At 40.8% G+C, this 13,734-nt stretch overlaps 1 protein-coding gene across 1 annotated transcript in view; it reads right to left on the bottom strand.

Moving 5' to 3' along the window:
- Start1 (Steroidogenic acute regulatory protein-like) overlaps window positions 1-13,734 on the bottom strand; it is a 437,354-nt gene that overhangs the window by 52,996 nt on the left and 370,624 nt on the right.

Below are 13,734 nucleotides of genomic sequence, written 5' to 3' on the forward strand. Positions count from 1 at the left end.
AGGTGGCATAAGAGTTTATGTTCTTGTCAAATTCTTCACTATTGCCCACTAAGATGTGGGGAGGCTAGGTGGGGCCTCCACTTTAACAGTGGGTAAGTAACCAAATAATTAATTTTATCATAAAAATATTCATTATTTGAAATGAATCTTACCTACTGTTAAAGTCAGCTGACTACTACAATGAATGAAGATAGTTGGTTAACGCAGCCAGAGAAACATCCACTCAGCCAAATAAACTAAAAGCTTCTTTTAAAAGGGGTAAAAGTTTCTAAACATTCTTGCCTGCTGTATGATCCTTCCTGGTAAATTCTGTAACCAGAATGTGCATCCACAAAGGGTGTAAGGTCATTGTAGCGAGACCTGTCAGAGGCTCCTTACAGGAAAATGGGATTCTATCTTTCGGATTACTAGTCACTTTCATGCCAGAGTCAAAACCCCATAACTGAAAGTCCAAAACTAAAGACACTGACTACCCTCAGATATGAAAATAGGCTCCTATACACTAATGTGTACCTTCATGCTCCACAGCTTAACACAGGGATTCCCTAGCAACCTAAACATACAATAGAAAAGGAAGATTCTCTCAAATTTCATTCAAGAGAATTTGTCATCTGTTGTAACAACAAGACTATGGGCTTTACAATTTTCTAGCGAAACTTGATGTCCTGCAAACAAAGCAAGGTAAAACTATGTTCCATGTCCACTGAGCTGCACTGACAACCTTCCCTAGCAAAAAAATTTTAAAAGAAATTAAAAGACGTGCTTTCTTGACAAATCTTTATCCCTAAACAATGGGAGAAAAAAAAGACATGTGTCCCCTTTAATAAACCATTATAAGAAAGGACTTTCAGTTCACTAATACTGTGCTGTAGCAAGAGCTAAAGGAAAAAGTGTTTTGAAAGTTAAGTTCTTAATTAAGGGAAGCTTTTTCCAAAGGCTCAAACTGAGGTTACATCAAATTTACCAGCTATGTCAAATTCATCCTTAACAATGGTTGGAAGATTTTAGGGCTTCCAACTTAAAAGATCAGAAGACCTCACCCAAAGTCATGAGTGACGTTAAATTAGCATGTCCCTGAACTGAAAGCAACATGAAGTAATATACTCTAAGCCCTGCAACAGAAGGTAGCCTCAAGTACCTGACATACCAGAAGAACTTGATTGGGTTATCTGAAGAGCTAAGGGTGCTGGAAATCCCTTAGGACAAGAACCAAGACCAATAAACTGACTAATGTTGTTGATATTGTCTAAAATTGGCGCCTACTAGATTTAAGGACTGGTTCCCTAGCTGCTCTCGAAAACCCTCTTGTTTGCAAGACAGATAACAGTTACTATAGTCGGTTTCATCTCATCTGCCCAACCATGGGTGAAGATGTTGCACATGCATGTTTAATTCATGACTGGCTGAAAATCAATCAACATTTCTGATATCACTGGCTTATTGTGGTAAATATTAAAACTTTCTTCTGTAACATATTTAAATGTTTATATATACAAGAACCCTCACACCATCTTATATAAATCATAAACATGTCGGATTTTGTTTTGAAAATATACCTATACAAGTACTGTACAAGAATGACTAGCTTGTATCAAACACAAACAAACAATCAGCTTTCATATCAAACATAAACAACCAATGGGCTATCAATGATTATGCTTTATCTCACTGGTATTGCCCAGGTTACATATAGACATATGCCCACAAACTGTTCTAATCACAAGATTCCCTTATGCCAACTTTCTTCTCAGTACAATTTTACAGCATGAATATAAAGATAAACTTCGTTAAGTTACCAAAATTATATCCACATACGTAAACTGGAAAAATGACCTTAATGATGTTGACCACGACTAAAACATACAGCATTGGCAAGCCAAAGATAAACTTATACTATTAATTTTCCAGATATGTGATTCTACTTGCCTTCTTTTAAACACACTTTCATTTCATGTCATTCAAAATTACTTTCTTACTGTAATTTTTATTTATTCATTCTATCTAAGTATTATTCCAATGCCTTTTAAAAAAAAAATAAGTCTAGGCTAATCTTTTATGCCATACAGCATATATGTTATCAACCCACTAGAGATGAGGGGTACTAAATGAGACGTCAAACTTTTGCTTGATAAGTTATTTGGCAAAATACTCCTGAAATCCCACAACACTGAGGTATTATGATTATTTTTATGCTCAAGAAAAAATTACATAAATGTGCAAAGTATTCTAAAAAGAAAACCACAGTACCATTTCCATGTAATCTCTTGATCATCCAGATTAATACAGCCAAGGGACTGTCAGACAAGGGCAAGTAAAAATTCTATGGTTGTTCAAGGGCAATCCATACCTTTCTTTCCCCTACCTTGTCAATACTGAACTGCATAACCATAAACACTATATATGCCTGTGAAAAACAATCATCACACTTTACTGTAAACTGAAATCTTGGCACAAAAAGCAATTATCTACCTTATTTTCAAATATCTGTAACAAAACAAACTATAAATACACTTAAAAAAGCAAACCCCCTTCTTTTTCTCTCGTATGCAACAAGGGGAAAAGGGAAAAGGCTGAACTTCATTGAGCTTTTGAAGCTAAGTAATCAGTTGAAGATGTCTCTCTTCCTGACACTTTTCATCCTGAACCTGTTCTTACAAAATTTGAATTTCGCTCTTGGGATGTTAAGAAAATTCTAGATAATCTTCATAGCTGGGGTGGAGAAGGTCCTGATGGTTTCTTCCCTTTGTTTTTTAAAGTTTCTAATATGTTGTCTCCCAAGATTATTAAATTCTATAGAGATTTTTGTCGACGTAGTATCTTTGTGAATGAGTGTAAGCTTAGTAATACCGTGCTTGTTCCAAAGAACGGCATATCTGCAGACTGCAGTAACTACAGGCCAATTTCTATTCTCCCTGTGCTCTCCAAAGTTGCAGAAAAACTTATTTTTAAGCCACTATATACTATGTGAAATCTAAAGGATTGTATACTGATGGTCAATATGCATATTGGAAGCAATTAGGTATGTACCTGCCCATGCTCTTTTTAGATCTGACATGCCATTTGCAAGAGAACCTTGATAAGGGTTTTGAGTGTAGAGTAATTCAAATAGATTTTAGTGTTGCTTTCGATTTAGTAAATCACAAGGCACTTATTCATAAACTTTAGAATCTTAGAGTGGGTGGATATGTTTTAGGTTTACTTCAAGAGTTCCTTACAGGTAGGCAGCAACGAGTTGCTGTTCATGGGATCTTTAGCGAGCCTAGACCTATTGTGTCTGAGTTCCACAGGTCAGTGTTCTTGGGTTATTGTTATTTTTAGTGTATACAAGTAATATGGTTGTTGGCCTGGAAAGCAAGATCATTCAGTATGCTGATGATGCTACACTTGTGGGTGTCGTAAATTCTCCACTTATGAGAAATGCTGCCCTTAGTCTAAATAGGTGCATGGAGTGGATTAGTGAATGGTGTAGTCAATGGGGTATGTGGCAGAACTCTAGTAAAATGAAAACACTGTTGATTAGCAGATCTTGCACAGATTTTCTACCCCATCCTTCCTCCAAGTCGATGGGACTCTGCTGAATGAGTCTGAAGCTTTAACTGTTCTAGGTGTTACTTTTGAGAAACATCTAGTGAAAGTGTCAGAAAATGCCTCACAAATGCTAGGTATTGTAAGAAAGGCCTCATATATTTGTAACAGTGATAAAACCAATGCAACTTTTGTATCATTTGTACTTCCTTTACTAGAATACTGTTCTCCGGTATGGATGTCTGCTCCAGCCAAAGATTTATCTCTTTTAGATAAAGTGGTTCTTGGTGGCAGGTTTCTGTTTCCTAATATTAGCAGTTATGACTTGGATCATCAACAGATGGTCTCTTGTTTGTCAATTTTTCATAAGCTGTATTTTAACAGAGATCTTTCACATTCTCAATTGATCCCTGATCCCCTTTTCCTGCTGAGAGCAACAAGATTTGCTGAACAGCAACACTAATATGAAGCAAATGTGCCTCACTGTAGAACTTCTCAGTTCCAGAGGTCCTTTATTCCTCACATTGTTGGATTGTGGAACAGTCTCCCTGAGGATGCCGTGCAATTGGAACTTAAAAAGTTTAAGCAAAGATGCAATGCATTACTACCTAATACCCTACTTGCATTTTAATACATTTTTATCTATTTATTAATCTATTAATTTAACTTTTCTTTTTTAATAAGCAAGATCTCCTCTTTCTGTATTCCTCTTTACCTTCTCTTACTTCTCCCTAGTAAACACCATTTTCTTTGGAAGCTTCAATTTTAAGTCAATGGCCCCTGTGGGCTTGTTCCATATGAACAGGGTTCATCATCTGAATAATAATAATAATCATAATAATAATAATAATAATAATAATACTAATAATAATAATAATAATAATAATAATAATAATAATAATAATGATAATAATAATACCATACAAAGGTCGTCAACGAAAGAGGGATAAGGGAAAGGGAAAATTTACAGGAGTAAAAGAGTTACAGGCCCCAATATTTGGTTGGACCCACAGCAGCGAGAGTAGGCGCAAAAGAGCATTATACTCTCTGCAGTAAACCCCTAAGCCCCCTACCTCATCAAGGATTGGGATCTGGGGGCTACCTGAAAAAGAGGGAGTATCGGGTGAAGGACTAGGAACCATAGGAGAAACATGAACATCAACAGGAGGAGGTAGGGGGATTTATGTAAGGGTCCTCAACATTAGATTGTTGCCTCGGAGCGCCTGGATCCCCTTCCAGGTTCCCTTCTGAGAGTTCCTCTTTATTCAAGATAAAAGCCAGTACCTCTGGGTCTTCTTGGTTCAGTAAGGAGAGCTCAATGGCTTGGTCCACTTCATATCCATTATTTAGGGCATCTGTCCTAATTAATAACTTCATTTATTATTATTATATTATTCAGTAGATGAAACTTATTCATATGGAACAAGTCCACATGGGCCACTGACTTGAAATTCAGGCTTCCAAAGAATATGGTGTTTATTAGGAAGAAGTAAGAGGAAGTAAAGGGAAATACAAAAAGAGATCCCACTAAGTAAATAAGAAAAAATAAATTAATAAACAGGTAAACAGATAAAAATGTATTAAAATGCAAGAAAAATAGTATTAGGGTAGTAATGCATTGCACTTTCGCTTGAACTATTGAAGTTCCAACTGCACGACATCCTCTGGGAGGCTGTTCCACAGTCCAATGGTGTGGGGAATAAAGGATCTCTGAAACTGAGAAGTTTGACAGTGAGCCACATTTACTGCATATTAGTGCTGCTGTTCAGCAAATCTGGTTGCTCTTGGCAGATAAAAGGGATCAGGGATAAATTGTGAATTTGAAATATCTCTGTTGAAATACAACTTATGAAAAAGTGACAAACAAGAGACCATCTATCAATGTTCCAAGTCATTTCACACCGATATGATATACCAAGGTCCATTATCTCGGTGTGCTACTGTATATATACATACAGACACACACATTATATATATATATATATATATATATATATATATATATATATATATAAATATAGATAGATAAACAGATAGACAGAAATTATATATGACAGACATTATATATATATATATTATATATATATATATATATATATATATATATATATATATATATATATATATATATATATATATATATATATATATATATATATATATATTATATTACACAGTGGCAACTAGATTACAAATTTAATTCGTTCCCAGTTCCAACTTGTAGATAAAAATGTTTGCAAATGGAAACAAATATTCCCATAAGGAATAATGGAATTCAAATAATTCATCCCACACTCAAGAATTACCCCCTTAACAACCCCTTGTACCCACTTTAGGGCAACTGAATGAAGAGCAAGCACTGTATACAGTTTAATGATACACATACTCAACAAAATGAAAAAAAGAATAAAGCATTTAACAATAAAATGTAACAAAAGATTAACAAAATCATATGTCACAGCGGACTGAGGGAGCGGGAGCATGTGTAGAGGAAGAGTAAAGGAGAGTAAAAACAGTAACAATTCACATCAAAAAATAAAAGAAGGGAATTTCACAATAAATTTCACAATGATAACAATATAAAAACAATAAAATTCAAAGCAGTAACAACAAAATAAAATTTGTAAGAGAGGCTTACCTTTAGCTAGGGCTCGGGACTGAGTTCGGTGAGGCGGTAGGCAGGAGAGGGAGGGGATGGTGGTCGGTTACTGGGTGGGAGAAAGGGGGTCTGCTTCCCACTGACTTCCCAGCTGTACATGTACTGCTAGGTACGGGCTTAGGGGATTCTTCTTTTTCACTACATTTCACCCATTTTCTATCACACTCGATGTGCCCAAATCACTTCTTTTCATAAAGGTAAAATACCTATCAAGTGACACTTGCTTTTTACAATTTTTGAGCACTATAAAAACAACTCATCCCCGCTTCATGAAACATATTGGCACCACGTTCAGCTTCTGCATGCCTTGGATTGTTCGATTCTGCAAATTTTTGCACATTCTCACACTTGACATGCTTTCCTGATTTCTGCGGATGACAGTGGCAAAGTCAGCATCCTGGCGGGCCACTCACCAGTCTCCACCAAACAGTTTGTAGATCGCATTTTTAACTCGTAAGGGGGAACAAAATTTTGTGAGAATTTTCCCTTGCTTATCAAAACTACAAGTGCTGAATCAGCTGTATACAGAGGTGCCACTGTTATGTGTGTGTGTATATATATATATATATATATATATATATATATATATATATATATATATATATATATATATATATATAATATATTACAGGCAGTCCCCGGTTATCAGCAGCCTCGGTTACTGGCAATCCTGTTTTACGGCACTTGTCTAGTGACAACGATAACCAGATCCTGGTTATCGGCGCTGATTGCCTCTTATTGGCACCGCTAACCAGGGATCACTGCTATTATCGCTGATTTTCGGTTAGTGGCGATTTCCAGTTGTCGTCATGCTGTCAGGAACAGAACCCCACTGATAACTGGGGACTGCCTGTATATATATATTAACAGGGGGCTCGGTTAACAGTGATCCGGTTTTATGGCACTTGTCTAGCGACGAAAATCTGCAATTTTCGGCACTGAAAATCGCCGATTTCCACTTATCGGCACTGATAATTTGGTATTGGCACCGATACATACGTAACAGAGGCGCTGATAACCAAAAATCGGCGGTTTTCGGAGCCGATAACCCCCGAAAATCGCCAAAAAACCGCCGAAATCGCAGATTTTCGGTTATCATCACACCCTCAGAAACGGAACCCGGCTGATAACCGGGGACTGCCTGTGTGTGTATAAATATAAAATATAATGAATATATATATATATATATATATATATATATATATATATATATATATATATATATATATAGTATATATATTTATATATATTATAATCAACAAGAAGTCGTGCACAGAGCACCTCCCCCCCACCTAGTTTACCCTTTGTTTATTGAGAACCGCATGGCCGATCGTATTTGACCTAGAAATCAGAGCCCGGTTATCAACATTCCGATCTGTCCTTCTTTTTACCTGGAACAGATATTGAGATGACACGGATAAAAAAGGGCAAAGAGAGGAGACTTACTGCCACTTTCTTTTAAAAGCTTCTTAAACGGACTTTCTAAAGGCAAATTAAGCTGCCTGAATTGTCTTACCTCTGCAGGAAACCTGGAAAAAGGCTGAACACCTGGCCAGCGACGAATCGTTTGCACACGGCTCCTACCCCTGGCCGCGTGCCTTAAAAGGAAGAGAAGCAGTTAAAGAGTGATTTAGTTAGTTGTGGGAGCAGGAGCCATGCAGTAACTGTCCTTGAGGGACAACCATAAACGCGGGCGAGCGGTAACTTTGCTGAGAGACCATTCATTCTCCCCCGTCCGACTCCAGACTCCAGTCATCCTCGAGGGCACCGCCATACGTGTGATCGTCCCTCGTCCTTCTTCGCCAGAGACCAGCTTCCCCTACGGAAAAGTGTGAGTGAAGACCCTTCTGTCACGATCGTTTGCCCTTTAGAAAGTTTGGAGTACCAGCATTTCACTTCTGTCCTTGTGCCAGTTTATCCAGTGCCATTTCCAATGTCTTGTGTTCGAGTGTAAAGTGGTCATCCATTCCTCGAGCCTTTGGCACCCTCAGTGCAAACTCAAGACTTATTCTATGTTAAATTGTTCCTTTACTGGCATGTAATGTGTAAATCTCTCTTGCAGAGGGACCTATTCGCAGTGGACTCATCTTGGCCTGTGCCTTACCTTTAATCAAGACTCCGGTAGAAGGATCTTCAGGCATTGCAAGCCCTTTATCAATTTACTTATCCAGTTTCCCTTCAAATGCTTTCTTTTGTAAATATAATTCTTTAATTTATCCCAAGTGTTTACGTAACATTTCCTTATGAAGTAGAGCCTTCAGCTCCTAAATTCTCCCCTTTTTCTCATTTTTTTTACGATTTCCCTTTACGCAAGTCAGAACTCCAAGGCCAATTAAATAAAGTTTCCGTTGCCGGCCTGTAAAATACCATAAACCCAGGGAAATACGTAAAAATGGCGACCTGGCCGTACATCTCGTTTAGCAGTTGCAATTTCCCCTTTATTGCATCATTGCATTTGCAATTTAACAAATCAGCAATTAGCAAAGCTAAGCTGGGTGCGAGACAAATTCCGAACCTGTTATCAAGAGCACAGACCAAGAGAGTTCGACGTAAGTAATGTGTTTGTCTTAGCAAAATTTTTTTTTTACAATCATGACTGTTCCTAGGTATTAGGAACAGTGACACATGTAATCACTGAGAGAAGAGAACCGCCGTATTAGATTCATTAATGCATGCCTTTCAGGATAGGTAGTTAGGAAATAACCAGTGGTAACCATTCTTTGCTTCGAGGTATAGTGCGAAATTCCTCTGTGTTAAAATCTTTGCATTATTCTTTGCTTAGAGGAATAGTGCGAAATTCCTCTGTGTTAAAATCTTTGCCATATTTTTTTTGCTTCAAGGAATAGTAAGAAATTCCTCCCTGATAAATTTTACTTCGCATTTTGGATTAGTGAATTATTTAGGCGTGAATAAATTCCACGTGGGACAAGACGAAGTCAGCTTGCATTCCTGAAATACTTCTCTCAGTTTAGTTAAAACTCGAATTAGGTGTTAGGAAAGCAAAATTTGAACTCTGCTTCTAGGGAAAATTACTAGGTCATTTTTACTGTTATCCTCTCATCACAGGAAATTCCCAGGAGTCACAGACGGTCTATAAATAGACGGGTCCATTCACACAGAATCTAAAAATAATTCCGGTGATTGTCAAACGACCTTCACCCCCCTGCCCATGCCCGCATGTATACCCTCTTTTTCTCTCAGCAAAATTTTTTTTTTTTTGGGGGGGGGGAGGTTTTCTCCCATTAGTAATTTCTAAGTCCTAAGGGACGAATCGTATTTCCAAGTCCTACGGGCAAACCAAATAAAATTCTACGTCACAAGAGGCGAGAATTTCTCAGCCAAATTCCAAGTCCTGAGAGACTTCTGATAAAATTCTATGTCGCAAGAGGTGAGAATATCTAATTCCTATGGGAAAACCAAATTCCAAGTCCTAAGAGACTCCAAAAAAATTCTACGTCGCGAGAGGTGAGAATTTCTAATTCCTACGTGAAAACCAAATTCCAAGTCCTAAGACACTCTTAAAAAAATTCTACGTCACAAGAGGCAAGAATTTCTAATTCCTGCAGGAAACCCAAAATCAAGTCCTTTTGAGACATTATATTAGTGTATTTCACACACATCTAAGCCCTTATGGGACTGATCATTCTAGTTCGTTAGAACACCTCCTTAATTTCACGCTACAGCCGACCAAGTCCGAGCGTGACATAAAATCCAGTTACGTCTCCCAAGACGCATATTAAAATTCGTTTGCCACGAGCAACCACGTCTTACTCAGACATATCAAACTTTAACAAAGTCTCCTCAGACTTACTGATCAACTGTCTTATTCAGACAGATCCATTCTCCTGCAGTCTGAACAATTGAGTGTTTCAGATTCCTGCAATTGAGTCTTTTCAGACAACCTGAGTCTTCTCAGACATATTTGATTTGCTAGAGAGTCCAGTCCATATAACCATTATTTCAAGATGGCTAATACCAGAGCCCAACAAAATGAGGACTTCAAATTCTATATGTCTGCTGGAAAGGACATGGGACCATCGGGGCAAGCTCTGAGAGACTGGGTTCAAGAGCGAGTGGACGATGCCAAGGCGGAGAGAGAGAAAGAAAGAATTGCCCAAGAGGCAGGGAGGGTGAAAGAACGTGAAGAGAGAGAGAGAGAGAGAGAGAGAGAGAGAGAGAGAGAGAGAGAGAAAGAATTGCCCAAGAGAGACGAGAAGAGTTAGAACGGCAAGAGTGAGAAAAGGAGAGAATCGCTCAGGAGAAAGAATGAATTGCCCAAGAAAAACGGGAGGAGAGAGAATGGGAAGAATGAAAAAAAGAACGAATAACCCAAAAGAAACAGGAGGAGAAGGATAGAGAGGAGCGAGAGTGACAGCACGCCCATGAGCTCCAGATGTTAGAATGACAGAACGCCACCCCCACTCCTGCGGCGGGAATGAGTGCCCTCAGCCAAACTCACTCGTTCATGCCAAAATGGACAGAGTCCGAACGTGAAGTATGGCTTGAAAGGGCCGAACAAGTCCTGGAGTGCTGCAACCTCTCCCCCGCAGAACTCTCCCTTGTTCTCACTAAATTCCTTGGAGGAAAGGCACTCGTTGCCCTACCACGCCCTTTTGGCAGAGGATAGGGGAAACTGGGAAGCCGTACGCCAGGCGGTTACTAAGGCGTATGAGATTAACCCCGAGCGGTGGAGGAGACATTGGAGAGAGCAGCCAAGAGAAGCAGGCCAGACTTGGTCGGATTGGGCGTACCATTCGGAGCGGGCGTTAGCCAAATGGGTCGAGTCCAAAGGAGCCACTAGCGCTGCCAAGGTACTCGAGCAATTTAAACTTGAGCATTTCCTGCACTACGCCCCTCCTGTCCTCGCCACTCATGTAGTGGAAGAAGCCCCAGCAACACTCACCGAGTGTTGCCAGATAGCAGACATGTGGGAGACTCACCACCCTCAGGAAGGATCCATGGGGTGGAAGATAAATCCCCTGCCCCTCCTCGGAGGATCAAATTCCCATAAGAATGGGAACTCGGGCAAGCCCCTAACTTGCCGTTATTGCAAGAAGACGGAGTATTCCTCTGAACAGTGCCGAAGCAAGAAACCAGCGCCTCTTCCCCCCGTGACAACCACCCAATAACTCATCTGCGCCTTCCACAGGGGCAGCTCGGAAAGACTTTAGCCAGACCTTTTGCATGGCGTGCAAGGTTTATGGCCATTCTCCCACATGGGTCAAATGCCCGAACAATAATAAATCCAATACTCCCACCGTTGCCTTGGCTGTCACAAACTCCAAGTCATTGGGCCCTCCCGCCGAAGGCCCAATATATGTGGCAGCCATGAGGCAGCCATCCCGCGCGCCGAGTCACGGCATTCGAAGACTTGGGCGCGCAAATCTCCCTCATACGAAGGGAAAGAGTTCCCTATGGAGCTATCATCAACAGACGAAAACTCGTCACGATCGAGGGAGTAAATCAATTTAAAATGATACTCCCTACGGTCCAATTGAGAGTCACAAGACCTCATCGGTCAAAAATTTGCAATCTTGCAGTAGCAAGCCATCTCCCCGGAGGCTATGACGTCATCCTGGGACAGGACTTTCAGTCCCCACAGAAAACACAACAATCCAGGGGTCCACATTCCCCAACTCATTCCTTGGGCACGAGTAATCCTCCCCCGCTTCTCCCTCAGTCAAGAGTGGCGCCCCTGGGTACCAGGAGGACGTGCAGTCCCTACCAGTGCCACCTGAGTACGATGTACAGTGGCCCCCTCGATCAGTTCCCGATCCAATTCCAGTGCCCGGCCCTGCCTCAGTGCCAGTGCCAGGGCCCCAATCAGATCTCCCTCCCAGAGATGCCAAGTTCCTGCCAGTGCCACTTGCAGGCACCGAGCAGTGCCAAGCTCTGTCCGTCCTGACCAACGAGCACAAGAAACCTCTAATAGTGCCTGACTCTGTCTTAGTGCCAGCGCCAGAGCACAACCCTGATCTCCATTCAAGGGATCCAACTAAGGACCCCCCTCTCTTCTCCCAGCCTGGCACCGCTACCAGCGTCGGTAAGAGTGACGGTTCCTCTCGACCACAGCGGAAGTTCACCTAAAGGTGTGGCCATGCAGCCCATGCCTGAGCTGGTCATTGATACCTGCGAGTCGTCCAGGCCCCCGTTGACCGCTACTGCTTTCTCGCCGCCTGCCGCTGATACCCTTGCGAGTCAGGATTCTGCCATATCTCACTTGGCCGATGAACTACAAGAGCTGCGACGGATCATGGTAGAACTAGCGAGGAAGACTCCTGCGTCAGCTGTCGCAGCAGCTGGCCCAGGTGGCACTCCACACCGCCCTCCGGTCTCGGGCCCTCCGCTTCCCGGCCGAGGACGACTGTCCAAGTAGGAAAGGTTCGCGGCGGAATTACCACAGGCGTGGGAATTTCCAGGTAGTTTACAAAGAGCACTAGAGCTCCCCTGGCACCTGTGCCACCATTTCATCTTTCGAAGGTCTTGGCACCTCTAATCCAGAAGAGGATGTCAAGGCACTCCACTATCTTCTTCCGTTCCTCAGGAACTTCTATCCCTTATCTTTTTCTATTAATCTTTTTCTTAAATTATCACTACAAGAGGCAATTAAATATGGGAATCCATTCCCCTAAACTGCATAAATCATTGAGAATAACAGAGTGGGAAGTGGCACGCCCTTGCGCCCATACCTTGGCACAGGGCATGCGTGTCAGCTCTTCCTGAAGGAGTCGCGCCCTTCGGGTTTCCCTTTTCCAGCCCTGGGGCTGAGGGATAGCCCGGGCCGTAATTTATAGGTGAAGGATGATAAATTCCCGCATAACACAATAAATACCTCACTCTGTTCCGCCAACATCATTTACTCTTTCAGTTGTTTATTTATCTTTCTCTTTTAATGAATCGCGAGTCATAGACTCTTGCCCTTGTGATTTTAAATGTCCTTTTCGTAAAATCCAAGAGACGTGTTCCGCCTTTCGTATGTGGTCACGTTTTCATTCGTAACATTCTGTTAATTTTTCCTTTTGTTATTAGTATTATTTTTCTTTTCCCTTCCTTCTAAGAAGTCTGTTTTGTCCCAGACCCCTCGTCTTTTGTCTGCTCATCCCGTCATAACATTGAGCGAGTATCTATTTATAGCCCGTATTCGAGCTATGGGCAGTGGACGCATAAAATTAGTGTGGTTTAAAGTTAGCAAGTTAAAACTCGCGAATACTCTCGCTCGCCTACAGCTGTCAGAGTCCCCAGAGTAAGGGCCAGCCATCAGCTGTCGAGTTGGCGAATTATGTATCGTCATTACAATATCACGTAAAGGGGATGTCATTTACAAAAATAAACGCTGTTTTATCATTTACACAGCCTCTTCAAGACATACTGTACTAACCGCATGCCTTGTTGATTTAGAATTAAGGAACTTATATGTAAAATTAATTCTTAAATTTTGTCTCCTGCCTCAAAATTATCTTGTCCTCATAATCTTAAAGTAACGTATACCATAAATTTGAAGAAATTAATGGGCCATGTTAAAGTAGTTTAGTATTAATGTGTTGGAAGTA

Source organism: Macrobrachium rosenbergii, chromosome 16, assembly GCF_040412425.1.
Source record: "Macrobrachium rosenbergii isolate ZJJX-2024 chromosome 16, ASM4041242v1, whole genome shotgun sequence".
NCBI classification, from domain to species: domain Eukaryota; kingdom Metazoa; phylum Arthropoda; class Malacostraca; order Decapoda; family Palaemonidae; genus Macrobrachium; species Macrobrachium rosenbergii.